Source organism: Amblyomma maculatum, chromosome 6, assembly GCF_055883805.1.
Source record: "Amblyomma maculatum isolate TAMU_Amacu chromosome 6, ASM5588380v1, whole genome shotgun sequence".
Lineage (NCBI taxonomy): Eukaryota > Metazoa > Arthropoda > Arachnida > Ixodida > Ixodidae > Amblyomma > Amblyomma maculatum.
Genome location: NC_139349.1, coordinates 142,842,202 through 142,861,879, shown reverse-complemented (window position 1 = coordinate 142,861,879; position 19,678 = coordinate 142,842,202).

Below are 19,678 nucleotides of genomic sequence, written 5' to 3'. Positions count from 1 at the left end.
GCGTAGTCGAGATGTTTTTTTCAAGAATTAGGGAAGGGGACCTATCAACGACAAGAAGGAAGAAACAGCGTCAACCAGCAACCTTTATCAAGACCGGGGTGGCGCAGTGTTTAGGGCGCTCGGCTACTGTGCCCAAGGATGCGGGATCGAATCCTGGTTGGTTGCTTGGTTTGTGGGGTTTAACGTCCCAAAGCGACTCAGGCTATGAGAGACACCGTAGTGGAGGACTCCGGAAATTTAGGCCACCTGGGATTCTTTAACGTACACTGACATCGCACAGCACACGGACGCCTTGCTTTTCGCCTCCATCGAAAAGAAGCCGCCGAGGCCGGGATTCGATCCCGCTTCCCTGGGCACAGTAGTCGTGCGCCGTAACCACTGCGCCACCCCGGCGGGGTAGGATCGAATCCCGGCCGTTGGAGGCGGGGAGCAAGGCGCCCGAGTGCTGTGCGATATCAGTTCACGTTAAAGAACCCCAGGTGGTCTGTATTTCTGGAGTATTCCACTACGGCGTCTCTCATAGTCTGAGTCGCTTTGGGACGTTAAACCCCACAAACCAAACATTGCCTTGTGTGTCTTTTTTAATGTTTTGATCGGAGTTTCCTTTCGTGTTATGTCGTGTGCCAAAGCCGGGCAATAAAGAAAAAAATTCGTGGCCGGGCGCAGTTGGTTAAAGCGCTTGGCTAGGGATCCAAGGGATGGAGGTTCGATCCCCAGTGGAGTCAATTTTATTTATTTTTATAGTGCGCTCTCGAAAGTGTGACACCTTCTGCCGACAGCTCCTGCTGACAACGATGAGGCATAACGGGTTTTGCCTTAGAAGTCACATATCGCACTGTCTGGGCCTCGAGGTCATTTGGTGCTGCTTGAAGACAATTGCCACGCCGTTAACTTCTTGGAGACCACACGTCTGCAAGCTGGCCTCCTGCGATGCGACTATACCTGCGTCTCCGGCTGCTCAAGTCGCACCGACGAGTACCTCTTCGTGCTTAACCGATACGTTCGAGACTTCGTGAGGGTTGCCTGTGGATGCGAGGAAAGCATCCTACGCCTCCCTTGCATCTGCTTTAGCGCCGGCTTACAACAGCTTTAAATTGTCTGTTGAAAGTGAACTCTTCGCAGTTGAGGACTCGGGATAATGACCCTGTCGATCAACGCGCACAGAGCTATGCATCTCCTGCTACATCTTCTGCCGCAAGAAGGCCTTTCAGAGTACCCAGCACACACACACACACACACACACACACACACACACACACACACACACACACACACACACACACACACACACACACACACACACACACACACACACACACACACACACACACACACACACACACACACACACACACACACACACACACACACACACACACACACACACACACACACACACACACACACACACACACACACACACACACACACACACACACACACACACACACACACACACACACACACACACACACACACACACACACACACACACACACACACACACACACACACACACACACACACACACACACACACACACACACACACACACACACACACACACACACACACACACACACACACACACACACACACACACACACACACACACACACACACACACACACACACACACACACACACACACACACACACACACACACACACACACACACACACACACACACACACACACACACACACACACACACACACACACACACACACACACACACACACACACACACACACACACACACACACACACACACACACACACACACACACACACACACACACACACACACACACACACACACACACACACACACACACACACACACACACACACACACACACACACACACACACACACACACACACACACACACACACACACACACACACACACACACACACACACACACACACACACACACACACACACACACACACACACACACACACACACACACACACACACACACACGCGCGCGCGCGCGCACTAACTCATTCACTCGCTCGCGCACTCACTCACTCACTCGAAACTGGGTTTGGGCCCACTGCGGAGGAGGGGCGCGCAGCGGGGTTTACGGAGCTTCTCCCAAACGCACACCCCTGTAAAAGCCGAGCACCAGGCCGGGGGACGCTTGTACCCATTTTTACCGGTGGGTGTCCGGCGGTGGGTTTCGAACTGACCACCTCCCGCAGCCGAGACGGGCGCTCTAACCACTAGGCCACGGCTCACTCACTCACTCACTCACTCACTCACTCACTCACTCACTCACTCACTCACTCACTCACTCACTCACTCACTCACTCACTCACTCACTCACTCACTATGAGCTGTTTCCATTTACCTAATTTCACTCCTCCGCTACTGCATCTAGCGTTCAAAATATTGAAGTAGTAAGCACATGTTTTGGGCGGTTTATCAGCCTTCCTTTTTTCTGCATCCTCTGTCACTTCATCTTCTTGTTATGTTTTCTCTTGCCTTTTTTCATATTTTATATCCTGTTAATATTTCTAACACAAAATCTAGTTCGTATTAAGCGCACTAGTGAGTCCCTTATTTCATCCTTGTTTCCTTTGTACTGCTTTCTCAAAATGTAACATCGTCATCATCGTCATAATAAGCTGGACTATCCCCACGGCAAGGCTAAGGTCTCTCCCATATTCCTCCAATTAACCCGATTCTATGCTAGCTGTATCCACCTGACCCCAGTAAATCTAATGAGCTCGCTTAACTTTCTGCAGCCCTCTGCTACGTTGGCCGTCCTTTGAATTAATGAATATTTATTCTGCTTTTGTCTTGCAAAAAGCGTGGGTGACGAAAAAAAAAAAGCAGTCCGCAATGACCGCTTGACGGGCTTCCCCTCCCGTAAAAGTCGAAGATGACATCAACGGCAGTTCTTGCGGTAATGAACAATACACGCGTTACAAAAAAAGGTAGTGATGTGATACTGTAAACAAAATTATACGAGAAGGAAAAAATGAATAAAATATGAATGGTAGACACATGCATTTCTTAACAATACAACCTAATCAGTGAACATTTCTCAGAGGAAAGAAAAAGTAATTTTGTGTAAGTTGCTATAAAGCAAATATTCGAACAATTTGGCTGTCTATATTTCAACATAACCCCACTGGGATTGTGCAGTGGTAGGGCGCTCGGCTACTGCGCCTGACGCGGGATCGAATTCCGGTCTCGGCGACCGCTTTTCCATGGAGGCGAAAAGCTAGGCACCCGTGTGCTGTACGATATCAGTGCACGTTAAGGAGCCCCAGGTGGTCAAAATATCCGGAGCCCTCCACTACGGCGTCTCTCGTAGCCCGAGTCCCTTTGGGACGTTAAACCTCACAAACTAAACCATATTTAAACATAGCACAACCATTGTTTCTTCCACACTTCGGTACCTCAACCATTACAGGGTATATTGTGTGGCACCAGCTTTAGAATGTGGTACAAAAAGAGGTCATTTCGTGCAGTCTGCTTTTTATAAAAACAAACAAACCTTTACACGAACAGCTTTTCATAGGAGGCATTTGTAATAACGCGTAGCATTTTCTTCTGGAGAACAAAAAACTTTTTCAATTTGAACATTGTGGTGTTTCCCCATACCAAATAGCAGTATCCTAAATATGTGAAGAATGCTTAGTAGAGGTCAAGTTTTGTTTTCATTGGTAGAACATATTTATTACGAGAGATTATACATATTAATTTAGAAAGCTGAGTGCAGACCTTGTTTTATGTGAGCGTCCTGTGACATTGTAGGCGTAAAATCTATGCCAGTGATATAAATGATGGCATATATTCGACTCTTGAGCCATCGAAGCATATAGCAAGTGCATTCCCTACTAGCCTGCCTTCAGCATGATGTATTATTGACTTTGTATTTTCTTTACTGTCGAAGAATTTACGAGCGACCATTCCTTCAGAGAAGTCAATTCTTTGTTCGCAGGATCCCTTAGTTGATTAATATCAGTGAAGGAGCAGAATAAGTTGGTGTCGTCTGCGTAAATAATAAATTTTATCTCGTTCTTCATATTAACGATATCATTTATATATACCTAAACAGTGTAGGATTCAGAAGACTACTCTGTGGCGCGTCATTTGACATTTGCTGCACATCGAAGCGACAATTATTCATAACAACATATTAGGATCGCGAGCACATATCTGACATGAGAAGGTTTAGGGCATTGCCACGTATACGATAATGTTCGAGTTTAGCAAAGAGAGTATTATGATTAACTATATCAAACGCCTTACTGAAATCTACAAAAATTCCAGGAGTAAGATTTTGGGGTTCTATGGTGACTGATATATATTCTTTTCGGTCAAGTAATGCATGCTCCATATGTACCTATTTTTGGTAAACCGATATAGGCAGTCATTTATAATATAGTGTTTTAGAAGGAAAGTATGCGCTTGAGAATGAATTATGCGTTCTAATAATTAATTAATATTCATTATTGTGAATTATGCGTTCCGAGAAGAAAGGTAAGACAGATATTGGACTGCAATTACTTAGACAATTTCTGTCTCCCTTTTTGAAGATTACTGTTACCTTAGCAAGCTTCATATCAGCAGGAAAATTTGCTGCAATTAGCGTAGTTTTGCGTTAAACATGGAACTATTAAAGGCAATACATATTTTATTGAACAACTTTGGAGATCGCAAGGTTCTAAGCTTGTTGTATTGTTCAAGCTTTTTAGTATACAGTACACCTCATTTTCATCTGTCGGTTCAAAAAGAGAGATAGTGAAAATCTATCATCCTAAAATTTATAAAAATCAGGGCAGTGAGATTGACTCCTGACTGCAGTAAAATAATCGTTAAAAGCATTGGCCAAACAACACTCACTTATGTCGATACCATCCACTGTTAAGCTTTCCATGTTATTTGGGTGAGTAATCCTCCATTTTTCTCTGTGAATATTAGAGAGTTCCTTATCAAAGAAGTTATTGTGGTAAGTCGTCCTAGCTGTCCTGTTTTCGTTGTTCAACTAGTTCCGAAATTCTTTCAAGCGGACCAATAGTTCGTTATCATTAGTGTTAATGAATTTCGTGGACATTCTCTGCTCCTATTTTCAAGTCGCAGAATTCGTGGATACATCCACGGCTTGTGAGCGTTTTTCAGCACTTTTACTTCAATAGTAGGAAACTTTTCATGATAGATTGTTAGAAAATCCAGAAAAATGCTGCAAAGGTAACATCGGAGTTGGTGCTTAAAAAATACAGGTTCCCAGTCTGCTTGCTCTACACACCTAAATGTTTTAATGTTGTTCTGTGAAATAAGCTGCCGATGGGGATTAAAGCTATGCTTTAAGCGGGATTTTGCACCAGTGCGCAGAAACACAGGTAGATGGTCTCCGATGTCTACTGCGAAACGCCCTGCGGTGAGAGCCGCATTATAATTAGTGATAAAAATGTCAATAATTGTAGAAGACGTAGGCGCTATGTTCGTTGGACTATTCATGACGTTCTGGAAGCTAGCGGCTTGAAGCAATGTTGTGAATACTTGCTGCGCAGAACTGCTAGCACTCATGTCTATATTACAGTCACCTCTTATAGAAGGTTAGAAATCATTTATTAAGAAATTGATTTCTTTTTCAAAACACGAAGGGGAACTCGTTCATACTACTTTGTGGTGGGCGGTAAGCTACAGTACGATTGATGAGTAGAATCTGATTTGTTACCCTGAGCGACAAACGGTTGTCCGCCCTTCGAATTTCATGATCCATTTCTTCTTCTCGATTTCAGATAGAATGTCATTAACTCAAGTTTCTCCCTGACCCGCTCTGCAAGTGTCCTGTCTCTTAACGTTACACTTCCGCTTTCCGTTACATGGCTCTCTGCGTTGACCTCAATTTTAGTAGAACGCCTTTCGTTAGCCTCCACGTTTCTGCATCGAAGGCATCGAGTCACTTTGTTACCGGCTAGGCAGCAGCGCCATGTTTCTCATGTGCAAGACGTGTGCTGCTAGACTGACGAATCAGCGCGGCCTTGCACATGAACATGTTGCAACTAGCTCAACCTCAAGCACTTGTTGTTGACTGTGTTTCTCGTCCGGCGGTGAGAGGCGAAATCGTGGGCAGTGAGCGAAGGCTCGTGGAGACTTTGTTTGCGGACGTCAAACGCGCTACTTGCATAAATTTTGTATACGTCCCGCAAAAACATCTACTTCTGCATGTTTTCAGAAAGCTGGAGGTCGTTACTATTATGTATCGGTGCATCACAAAAGCCCTCACAGTTCGCGGAAAGCCAAGAACCACCAGCAAGATTTCATAGCGTCCGAGGCAAGGAATGCGAATAGAAGAGGCACAAAGTCTGGATCGAATCAGTTCGCAGATCCTAGCGTTCCTTTTTTAGAAGAGTCTGCCTGAAATCTACATTGCGTAGCAGAATTGTATACCCATGAAACTGGAGCAAATGATGGCGCGGCCACGATAGACTCGAGGGGAACGCGCGCCATTGACATAGGTTTAAATAAATGTAATACTACCGCAAATATTAATCGGACATGGATTTGGGCTGATTTGTTTTGATTCATTCCGAATTAACGGTGCAAAAACGCTAATCATCGTGGAACAAGCGACACACTTAGTCTCTTGACTTTAAAGCTCACTAAATTCGTTTTACCGCTCTTTATTCAGGCAGATATTTTCTTCAGGGGATTTCTTTCGTATCGTTACATTAATTTGTTACAGTGCATTTTCTTCGTGCTGCTTTGACGGGGATACCTCTATTGTATTAGTCAGTCTCAGCGCTTTGAGAGCTGTTTATATTTACGACAATAGACTTCATTTCGTTTGTAGTCGCACACATTTTTGCACTCCCTTAATTCGCTGTTATCTTGATATGATGACGACTGTTGTTTAATTACCACAACATTTTGTTAATTATATGATTTTTCGCGGCGTTCCGTTTCGCCCTGACTGTGAGGTACCCGTTTCACGTAATAGAGATATGTTTCTTTTTTGTTTTTGACATTTCAGCCACCGTAGTTGGTCGGATGTTCAGCAAGGCTGCCACGGGGACGACGTTTAGAACTTTTTTCCAGTCGGGACTCTTTCAGGAAGTTGGGAATCTAACTTGAGCTGCAATGGAAACCAGCCTACGCTACCAGCTCGATCTGGTAATGGGAGGTACCCAGCCACACTTAACTAAATTAAACGTATCAGCTCTTTCTAAAGCGAGCGTGATAACAGACTGTGAAGGCGTCAGTGCTGAACTCCTGACCGTCTCCTCCTCTTTGGAATTACTGCTGTTACCGTCGGCCATCGAACTGCTTCGCATGAGAATATGGCCGTTAAGAAATGACGGTGCAAACAAATACGGCGTCCTCACCCATTTAAACTTCGCAGTGATTGACACCGACTGCTTGGCCATAGTTTGTCGGGCATTACTAGACATTGAGCTGTATTATCGATGCGAGCTTTTTCTCTCCTTCCATTGAGGACGTATTGCGGTCAGTCAAATCCTTGAAAACGTTTTTGCCGTTGCGTATTTAATGCTTTCAGAGCTTTCCGTTTTCGGCGCTTGCCACAACACTTTTCTTCAGGTTGTTCTGAGAACAGTACACGTGTGTTGGCTGCATGGGGTGAGTGGCATTCCGAGACATTTGCCCATGTGTGTTATTGTTTCTGTGATTCGTCGCCTACCGTTCATTTTCATATACTGTGCTCGATTACAGGAAAACTACTAATATTCGCGTCTAGTACAGGATAAATATCGGTCAAGGCATCGATACAACACAGTGGATTTTTTGCTGTCAGCCCGTTGCGCCATTAGCGCCTGGGGGTGGCACGTGACCCGGCGCTGAGAAAGCGCAGCTCGGCGCTTACAGGCCGCCCGACAACCGAAGTGACAAGCGCAGCAAACTGCCGGTAGGCGCGTGTATAAGCGACGCGGGAATGCCGTCTTTTGAGCAGTTTGTCTCTGCCTACGCGATACGGCGCGCGACCCGCAGCCCCTGACAAAAATGTAGGGTGGGGCACCCTGTCTCCCAGCGGTGCAGTCGGTGTCTGGTTGACCGACCGGATTCGATGACACGGGAGATAGCGAGAGGGTGTCGCGTCGAGCACGAGTAATCTTTAACGAACCCGCTCGAGTACGTGTCGAAGGCCTTGCATTCCGAGACATTATAAGCGATTTTCGCTGCCAAGGCTGCGAAAACCGCGCGCGCTACAGTGTTATAAAGATGTATGCTAAAGAAAGCGAGAAAAAATATACTAGCTGCCAGCAACAAAGCATGAGCCACTGCTTGTTGCTTTACTCTACTGAGCAATAACAATAATGTAAATGAGGACGACTTTCCAGTGCTGCACCTTTAAATACATTAAGGCGTGAAAACGTTTGCGCTTATAATTTGATGTTCAGGTACTAGCGTTTTCTTCAGGGGAAAAGGAAGACTTTGCTATGGAATTTCTGCACTCAGCGGAGGAAGAATAGTCACGATCATGTATATAAGGCGGAACTTGACTTCATTTTAGTTTAGTTTGTAGGGTTTAAAGCGACTACAAAGCGCTAAGGCTCAGGAGCCAACGCGACTCAGGCTATGAGCGACGGCGTAGTGAAGGACTTCGGAAATTTCGACCACATGGGGTTCTTTAACGTGCACTGACATCGCACAGCACATAGGCGACTTGATTTTCGCCTCCACGGAAAAAAAGACCGCCGGCGCCGGGATTCAATCCTGCATGCTTGGGTACAGTAGCCGAGCGCCCAACTTGACTTCAGATCCCCCATGAGTTGCTTACGACGATACAAAATATTTCAGTGCGCTTGAATGTAGGGGCTGTGTTATTGAATATTGAACAATATAATGGAGCCTGAAGGGTTCCGCAGAAGTCCCATGAAGGTGCGACACGTACCTTCATGGGACTTCTGCGGAACCCTTCAGACTCTATTTTATCTAACAAAAGGGGGTGAGCAGGCTTCAGGTTGCCGGTGCTATTATGATAATAGAAAGGTGCTGAAACACAGCCAGACATTTTCTCTCGCCCATTAAACTGCAAATGTCTGCCGCAGTGGCAGCTAGCTCCTTATTGTTCATCAGCCAGCGCACCGCTGTCACATGGCCGTCGACAAGTTTACGCTGGAATTGCATTCCCTGATACATTGAGCAAACACGCACCACTCAATGTATTTCATTTACCAGTACTCTTCACCACGAGCAAGAGGTTTTATTTCATGTTTATTTTGGAGCCCCTCCCAGTTGTTTTCTTTTTTATCGTCGCGCTGCCGCGAGTTCGAGCTACGAACGACGTCTACGGTGATCTTGTATGCTTCGCCTACAGTTCCAATAACGAACTTTCTGTCGCGGAAAAGGAGTAAAGATAGCAAACAGTTTCCCAGTTTTGAGACCGACATAGCGACTGACCTGTAAGCCTATTGGTAGTAGCGTTCGCTCGGATAAACAGCAGGACTGCAGACGTATATAGCAAGGCACATGAAGATTTTGGTCGTCGCCGTGAAAACTGTGATGAACCTGGAGAATGGAATGCGATGAATATGCACAGACACGAGAACTGAGCAGTGGCATTGTTCAGAGTCAGTATTACTCGTGGCTTCGATACTGAGCGGGACGGCTGCAAACCTTCTCTCTCTCTCTCTTTCTCCGTCTCTCTCTCTGGAGAGAGATTTAGTGCAGGTAAATAACTCACGATTGCTGATCCGTGCACTACAGCAGTTTCTTGTGGCCACCAGTATACGCACGCAGAAGACACCCGTCTACCCACCCATGATCAGTGTGAAAAGGAAAACAGTTAGCATGGAGTAAATGGCAGGATTGATTTTTACTCCTGAGGGTGCGTAGTAAGGAAAATCCTTTCACTCTAAGGCAAAAATGGGATTAAGTGCGGCAGTCAGTTGTTGTAGGTGCCGATTAGTTTATAGGAGAAGTAACTGTTAATAATGACGCATTTTTTAATTCAGTTAATGTTTTGAGGGAGTAATGTTACTGCATAAGAGAGTAAGGCTTGTGACAGGAAAGCTAATATAAAAGCCCCTGTAGCCTGTAGCAGTTCTAAGTCACCTTAGACTAGCGAGTAAAAATAACGAAAACCTTTAATAAATATGTTTTAAATCATTCGGGACTCCTCTTTGATTCTCGTACATTTAATGAACACTCACATTGCTTGCGCGCGCAGAGTTGAAGCAAATCACTCACTGTGGAGCTGATCAAGGTTTCCGGCACGGAACACATGGCCATGCCGTATTCACTTCCACTTACGGTGAGAACAGCACTCGCTATATGGAAACTGCTGCGCGTCAGTTGCACAAAACCCGAGTGGCGTCATTTATTTGCGACTCCATTAATAATAATAATAATAAAAAAAATCGAGGTTCACATGACATCTTATAGTTTTCCATATTACCCCGAGGGAAAGTGCCGCCGCGTAATGTATTTCTTAATAGCCCTGTCCTAAATGCTTTCGGCGGCCGTTTTTCGATGGAGGCGGTAAGCAAGGCGCCCGTGTGCGGCGCGATGTCAGTGCGCGTTAAAGATGCCAGGAAGTGGAAATTTCCGGAGCCTTCTACTGCGGTGTCTCTCATAGCCTGAATCACTTTGGGACGTTAAACCTCGTAAACCAAACCAATGTGTGCATGATTCATGCATGAAATGCTGATTCGAACACGAAAAAAACATTGAATGAATAGAAGTGAAAAGAGGAACACAGGTTGGGAATGCACACGTGAAACGCTGGTTGAAAATTCCCAGGAAATTTATTTCCACCGATTGTATGTCGAAGGCCATATACAAGTATATGCGGTAGAGGCTATTTTTAATGCGGCAACGTCAAGAGTCCCACGCCGCACAAAATCCGGCGTTGTCGTCGGCTGGGGCGGCGGGGCTGTTCATCTTGAGCGAATGATCTTGATAGAAAAATAAGATATTGTCACGGTGTTGGTGATTGGAGCTAGCTTAAGAGAGCCGGTAGAGCCGATAAAATTCGACGTGCCGAGTTTTAGGTACGTCCTGCGAGTGCGGAGCCGATTCACTTCAACGCCTTTCACTTCGAGCGCACCCTGACAATATTAATATTCGGATTGGCGCCAATTTTTTAAGGAAGTTTCATGTAACCTAAGGAGAGTGATTGATCTAAAACAAAACTGCGGTTAATTTGGGTACGGTGGGAACCGAACCAATGACTTTTGGATTGCAACACGGGGATAATACCTACGTACTACCAGGAAGGCTCAAGCGAAATGAATGTCGACCTACCCAATGATTTGCTTCCAAGGCGAAAGCCTTTCGAATCATGGGAGGCGATAGAGACCGTGTCCTCAGTGTCGTGAAGTGTACCAAATGGTACCAAAATTTTCATCCGATCTAATTAGAGTATCGCCAACCCGACAGTCTCCTCCAAATATGGATGGGCCACATCCAAAATTGAGTCCCCTTGATTCCCAAAATTTAACCTCATCAGAATTGGACCAGGATTTATGATTAACCGAATTCGAGTATGACTAATTCAGTGGTGACCTCCAAACTCACGTTAGCCACTCCCTAAATGTGGCCCCATGGAACTGCGAAATCTGACTTCAACCGAATTTTACCAAATTTGGTGTTTAGCCTAATTTCAGGATGGCCAACTCAATGGTGACGCGAAATTTGGGGGGTACACCCTCCAAATTTTGTCCCTTGACCCTCAAAATGTGACTCCTTTCGAGTTTGACCTTTAAAATCGGAAATTAAGCAACTAAACGAACGCAGGACTCATAACGGTACTATAGGTACGGAACTTGCGATGCTGCATGTAAACAGACTTGGGTGCACCCCCGTAATTATTAGCGACGAAGCTTAAGATCCGCCAGAATCTTGAATTAAACGCTTTCTCGTATACTTTTCATCTTCAAAAATACCCTTGATAACATGAATAACGCATCCGACCTATAGACAACGATGCATGCACTGCGTGCTCAGTGACCGTTAGTTCTATCTGGATGAACTTTGAACTTTCAACTGTTGCGTGGGAGGTCAGACAATGCGGGCCGCCCGAAACTAGGATCAGTAAAATCCGGTGAACAGGCCAAATAATTCAGTTCTGCGTTTAAAACACTTCAGGTGAAGAACGATTGTACGTGGTACAAACATGTCGAGCCTATTATAAGAGCCCGATGACACTGATAAGTAGCCGATAAGCGCACACCTCAAGACCGCCCTTATGTACACGCGTCCAGCGCAGCGCACATAAGTTGGACACCGCCTGAACAAATGTCTTCGCGACCACTTTCCGATTTGCTTTTTGCACGCGCGCAGACACATGGGGCCCTTTTGAATGAACTTTATCAGGAATCCGCGGGTCGCATTCTTGACACAGTTCGCCTCGCGTGCGCGAAGCTGGTCAGCGCTTTCTATCCTGTTCATTAAACGACCCCGTAATGGGCTCGTGCGCGCTCTAATTATCCGCTCCCAATGTCAAGCGGAACGCAATTACGCTGGTCACCCTGGCGTTCGTTAGAGCCCGCATGTTCGCGAGCCGCTCTCTATATATTGCGCGCATTCCTCTGTGTGCGTGTTGCGAGAAAAGCTATAACGCCGGAGGTTGCATGCACGTTGCATGGAGCATTTTGTAAAACAAAGAGCGGCGGGGAAGATGAGAATGCACGTTTCGTGCGCAGTCTTCTTCAACACTGCCTGAGTATCAGCCTTCAATGAGTTTTTTCCTTTTGTTTAGGTGATGCAATCCAAACAGAGATCAAGAGAAATTAGAGAAGGGGGGGGGGGGGTAATGAATGAAACTGCGCAAAACAAGCGCTCTGTGCTTCTTGAGCCTGCCAGACCAAGGCTAACAGTCTTCCAGCTTCGCGGAGTACGGACACGCATTGCAGGGGAAGAAAGGAAATGTAAGTGGTGGCAGCGTGGCGAGGTAGATAAAATACATTACCCAGATTGGCTTTAAGCGCTGAGCAGTTAGGACGAAACGAGTTACTGGTGTAGTCAAAAAAGGAAAAGTGAGGCAGGAGTAATGAGGGCACTTTTCTGACTTTGTTGATGATGTTTACGTTAAGATGTGGATGGGGACGCATAGGGGATTCAATGAAATTCGGATTATTTTCAGTGTTCTAGCATCTTGCATGCCGCAGTATATTATGTGCTTATAATTTTCCAACTCTTTTATGAAGGAATCCCTGAGCAGCGAAGCTTATGCTCGGATATTGGCCTATTAACAAGGCAGAAGCGTTCCTGAACAACTCAAAGTACCTGGTAAATATGTTATAGTTTCCAAAGTTCTCAATGTTTACCAGCATTTGTGCGTAGTGAATGCCGCATAAAGTGCGTATAAGTCTCCTATGAGTCTCTTCCAGAGTGCAGTGCACGCGGTGCAGTCGGGAGCTGCCGCTTCTGTTTTAACACTCAGATTTTTATCCTGTGGTAAGCTGCAATATATTTCAAGCTCCATTAGCTCAGTTAATATGCTGATGATTAGCTACAGCTGTTTGGAACTAAGTAATGTGCGTTAAGGAACAATCTATACAGTACACCTTCTGCAGGAAAGTACGAATTGCTTGGCGTCAGAACGAGTCTGAAGAATGGAACCTAAGATTCATTAAGCCCGATTGTCCTTATGATAGTTGTTTTGTGAGTTCCCCATCCAGCTTTGTGACCATTTAGTTAGTTCGGAAAATTCAGAGATTTCGCAATTCGAAAGAACCCTGGAAGCTTTCTTTTCTCCGTGCGCCCCAATTTATAACAGGCGGCCTTTCCGCTACCGATGGACCGTGACCTCTGGGTGCCTGCGTATAATGAACAGGTAAAATGAATTTAACACCGATATTGTGGTGGATTACGGTCTTTATCTCAGGTTGCGAAGTGTGTATCTTTCATGTGTTATTTGGTCTTGACAAGCGACAAGATGGCCAGTCAGGAATCGCCCATCATTATTCAGTGATGACTTTCGTAGAAATTAGATCACCGTTAGTTCAAGGGCATCGCCAGTGCTGAGCACGACACAGAAGGATGATAGTGTCCCGAGAAAGGACATCCACAGTGTTCATGTGAATGTAACACCTTTCAGTTTTCCTCCTTATCGAAAAGCTTACTACACTGAAGGGCTAAATTCAGAGGTGGTCATTAATGGTATATTTCTCGATAGTCTAAATACATCTTGCCCCCCCCCCCCCCCCTCCCCCTACAAACACACACACTGGCCCCGCTGTCAGTTTCAGCGTCCCCCACTCGTCTTTATTTTAACCGCAAGACTTGCCGCAATACACATGTCCAAAAATTTCACTGGTGGTGGTGAAGATATTTTAACAAAATTTTTTAGAAGGTTGTAGCGGCGGTTGGAGTCCTCAGTCCGGAACCCTCTGGCGTAGGCTGCTGTCCGCGATCTTTCGACGAGTTCTTTTTGACTCCTTGCGTCCGAACTGGCCAGAGCTGCCTCCCACCCCTCCTGCGCTGGCTGGTTATTAACAGTGATAGTCTGATTTCGCTGGAATGCCCACACCATATGGTACAGGTCTGCCTTCTCCCCGCAAAATTTGCATTGTGAGTCATATGACTCTGGATCTATTGCGCGTAGTCTTCGTGGGTTTTTAAAAGTGTTGGTCTGTATAGCTTGCGGAAGTGTACCTCCTCCCCTCTGTCTAGTTTCTTAGCCGGTGGAGGGTAGACCCGGCGAGATAATATTACGTGCTGATGTATTTCAGTGTAAGTTAGCAATGATGTAGGAGGTTCCACAAGATCTGTATTGGGTGCCCAGGGGGAGAAATGCTCGGGCTGAGGCATGTGCGCTCTCGTTCCCTGGGATGCCCTGGTGACCTGGTACAAACTAAGTCTTTATGTGTGGGTTGGTAACCACAGGTGTAATTATCTAGCAGGATTTTAGTTGCTAGCGGTGCAATTCTGTCCCTGAGGTAATTGCGATATGCTGTCTATGAATCTGTAAGAATGTATTCTGAGGTGTTGCAGCTAGGGCAATTGCCACTTCTTCCGCAGGCAGTGTGTCCTGGCTGGTCTGGTCAATATTATTTCATCCACTGTTTGATTTTAGTACATTACCGCAATGGATTCCCAGTTCAGGACCCGCGGCTAATAAGAAGCTACAGGGGAGAAAAGGGATGAATCAGAAAAAAAAAAAATATGTCGGAGAAGTTGACCTGCAGTATTGGATAGCGCAGGGCTAATTTTTTTGGTAGCTTGAAAATGCAGACCAAAGCGCTCGGGCCTTGAAACTTTCGGACTCTGGCTAGCGAGACCGCAATGATGTAAGGTTTCTGTGTCAAAGCCTCTGCTTGCTGCATCTGGAGCTAAGGACCAGTTAGCAAGGTCACATACTGCAAAGCATCTTCGAAGCCACGGTTTGATTTTTCTGCGCCTCTCTGTGTTTCTGTACTATGACAGCATTTACGCTGTCCGAGTTGGGTCGCCGCAGCGGTGCGGCCAACGAGATCACCGTGACACAAGATCAGCACGAGAGAAACCAATTTGTTTCTTTCGGTTTGAAGTTTGAAGCTCGACAAATATTAAACGCAATGGACAGAATGAGAGGCGTTACAGCACACACGTGGCACGGTGTTCTTTGCCAGGAGTGTGAAATAGTACAAAATTCGCACGAGGTTCGAATGTAGATGTCGCCTGCCATGAACAATAAAAACAGCAACCAATGGCTCGGGGCACTGCCTCGTTTTCTTAAATTTCGTCTTCCTCGACAACTGAGGAGCATGAACCGAAAGCGCTGCCAAGCCAACAACCGTGCTCATAATTTCGGTCACTGCTTTTCGTGCTATCCGCATACAGGCAGACTGTTCTCTCAAACAGGTTCTATACGCACATGCGACGCAGGATGCATCCTCCCACCGCAAACCGTAAATGGCCGCCAGGACGTTTCACGAGCTCGACAAGGCACACAACGCACGACTAACACACCGACACTCACGTAAGTCTTCGTGAGTGGCCCTATACGCGTGCCCACTGCACTCAGAAGGATTCACGTTCCAATCAATAATTCATAAAGTTGCGGCGATAAGGCCGTGATTCCCACCCTAATCGTATATAGGCCTTTCCTCCGGCGATCGTGAGGTGCGAACTTGTTACGCGTGCTTGCGCGCACGGAGGATTCCATGTAGAGGTGCGCTCCCTTTCTGCGGGGTCGCATTTCGGAGCCAGGGTAAGCCGAGAGGCCGCCGTCGTTGTCCTCCAGGCGCGTGCAGCGTGATTCATCAGCGTCTCACGTCGCCCATTCTTTCCTGCACGAGGGGCACGCTGATCGCGTTTCGCGGCCGCTATTCTCGGCAACCATCTCGGTTCTGCACGTGCGCGAGGGGCGCCGAGTCCAATTCGGTGAGCGAGCAGCCGCAGGAAGAGAACGTGTCATGGCGCCGTGCTGCTGCCGACGGTGGGCGTTGAAAGCTGCCGCTACTAAACATTTGTCAGTAACCAGCAGATGTGCTGGAATAACGTCGTTTCTATTGATGACCATTTATGGCAATGCTTGCCGCTGGCGCTTGCCTAAAACGCTGTTCGTAACCAGGTTCACTAAGCTTTTCTGTGATCATCATATGCGGCACTCAGATGAGCTATTACAAGACGAGGACGTTGGTCCCCCTCCCGCTAGAGTCACTGAATAGGACAGATAGTCACTCTGACTCCTTCATTTCCACAGAGTCCCCTCTTTTTTTTCTTCTTCGGAATAGTTTTCACAAAGGTTACAGGAACAGAAAGCAGTGGCAAATAAAAGCTGAGTCGAGGACGCACTATCTTGCCATGTTTCTGTACTGTTTAGTATTCAGAAATGTGGCGCAACAAACACAAACACAAGTACATGGGCTTCGTGGCTTCGTAGACGTTGGCAGGTTAAAGTTTATCAATACATAGAGACTACACAAGGGATGTGGTGTGGATGGACATGTCCAACTGTATAGGTGTGGCGGTGGTTATTAGTGTGTGACTATGTGACTATGTGGTGATATTCACTTGTCCAGCGTGGTATGAGTTTCTGGGCAAAGCAGAGGTGGGGAGTAACAAGACAGTGTAGAATTGGTGACTGTCATGCTTGGACGATGTTTATGGTCTGCGAGGAAGAAAGTGTCACTATCCCCTTGGTAAAGAAGAGGAAGAAGAGAAGAAGAGAAGAAGAGGAAGATGAGATTGGTGGTGGCAAATAAAAGCTGAGTCGAGGACGCACTATCTTGCCATGTTTCTGTACTGTTTAGTATTCAGAAATGTGGCGCAACAAACACAAACACAAGTACATGGGCTTCGTGGCTTCGTAGACGTTGGCAGGTTAAAGTTTATCAATACATAGAGACTACACAAGGGATGTGGTGTGGATGGACATGTCCAACTGTATAGGTGTTTATCAGAATAGAGGAATAGAATAGAGGAAGAAAGTGCCAATATCCCCTTTGCAAAGAAGAGGAAGATGAGAAGAAGAGGAAGATGAGATGTACCTGAGTGTAGAAGAGTAGGAATGGTGAAGAGGAAGTGTTTTCAGATTCTTATTACAGTTGGTAGTGTGCGCGTGTGTTGTGTCTCTTCTCTTGTGTTTGTGTTTGTTGCGCCACAATTCTGAATACTATGCAGCACCAACTAGCCCCTCAAGCCGTTATTCTGTACTGTTCTCTCGAGCCGGCAACCGCACCATTTTGCCGCTTCATATCTACCTTACACGCGCAGACCCTGCGGTACCTTTGGTGCCTTGTTGGTTTTCATTACTTTGTATTGGACCTGCTTCGCTAATAGAACATTACCTCTTTTTTTTTTCTCTCCTGCTACATTGTCACATTTCTAATTGCGGCAGTAAAGCAAAAATTTAGAGGCATTTCTAACAGCGCTTGGAGCAGTGAGAAAAGCGAAGTGACTTGGACTGCAAGGAACCTTTTACTTGGCCCGGCGGACGCTGTCAGGCAAATCCTTGTATTAGGTCGCTAGCCGCCCAGGAAGCACACGAAAATTGGATGTATGGTTACCAAACAAGAACCTTTCCATTTTGCAAGCAAAGGTTTCATGGTGAAGGCACGTAGGCAGCTTTGGCCGAGATTTTATTTACGTGCAGTACCCTTCGAATGACGGGCATGTGTCGAATTACATTGACATGAAGGTACCAGCGCTTTTGAAGAACCCTGAGTTAGCACGTTGCTCGCCCACTGACTGCATGCTTCAGAAGCTGCTGTGGGCATTGTTCTGACATATTTTCCGCCAATTTCTACCGTAGAAGTGGAACCACTAGGCTTTGTAGATGAGCTGTTGGCGCTGTCTCTATACGAACCTATACAAGTCTGAAACTCCGAAGAAATAAGGAGCAAGAGAACGGGACTTATATGCAAACTACTTTGTTTTCAATAGCGCGCATAAATAAACATACTTTGCTGTGCTGCGGTCGCTCGCGCTAGGATGGGAGGGAAACAGCGCGCGATATTTGCATTTATAAACGGACCATTTTTTGCGAGAGTTCATGGGATACTTCCGCAGCCTGGCTGGCAAAGCCTTACTTTCTTTGCCATAAGCCGAAACTTCCTCTGTATTTTTTCTCTGAAACTTATTAATTTATTGTGAACTGGAATATATACCGAACTTAGTTCACTATATATTGGATATTGACAGCCTCTTGAAAGCGTGTCCGGCGTGTCTTCGAGTAGTACGCAAGAAGTGAGGCTTTCACGCTGGCTAAGTGGCCACTACAGTGGCCGCTCTCAGCTTAGTCGCTACTGCTGGCTACCTGTGGCCGTTATTCGTCGTGCGACCGCTCTTAGCGACATCAAGGTTAGTAGCAGACATGCTGTTATCGTTATACAGGCCCGAAGGATACTCGAATTGCGCTATGGGGAAAAGGCAAACAAGGACACGAAGTTAAGCTGTTGTTCCATTTGCAAGTAAATTCTGAAAACAGGAAAAACTAGGCTGGGCAGGAAGTAAAAAAACCTGGACATTTAGTATTCAAACCGGTGGTTGCTGCCTGACGCTAACGCGCGAAGAATTGTCAGCAAATCTAGGCAGACAGCATGTTTTTAGATAAGCTGGAGAGAACTCCGCGACAACCGTTAAAACTAATATATGTTGAATTACTATCTTTTTCTCTGTATGTTAGTTTGAAGAGCGAGATAAAAAAAAAGCCTGTTCTTTAGAGGAGCGGATATTAGGAGTTTCGAGTTTTTCTGTTTGTGACGTCAGCCTTCACTGAGCACGGTATGATTGTATGATTGTGGCGCGTGAAACATTCACCGACCCGCGGACAGGCTTGCTCAGGTGAGCGGATTTTGGGAGATTAATTAATTTAGCAGTTCTTTTTCTTCTTCGTGGGCCCTATAATGGATCGATTGAGCTTGAATCGTATAAGAAACACACTGAGAATATCTGCAGGGCGTTCTTCCTAAGATGTTAGTCAACGGACCGCAAATGCGTCTCAGATATCTCGGCTTCGATCATCGCACTGCTCAACTTCTTCATTACATTAACCGCGTCCCGTAGCTGGCGTCATCGGTGAAACAGAGTGCCTGAGGGTCACGAGAGTGTTAAGTCAAAGAGAATTTTTCGTATGAAAAGAAAGGAGAGCCACGAGATCTGTGCCGCTCGTTCGTGGCTTTTTCTCTTGACTTGCGGAGTTCTCTCTTGCTCGCAAAAAAAAAAAAAAAAAAACCGAAAAAAGAGTGCGTTGTAATGGCACGTACACAAAACCGTCATCTCTCAAAGTATTTACCTCAAAGTATTGCAAAAGGGGTT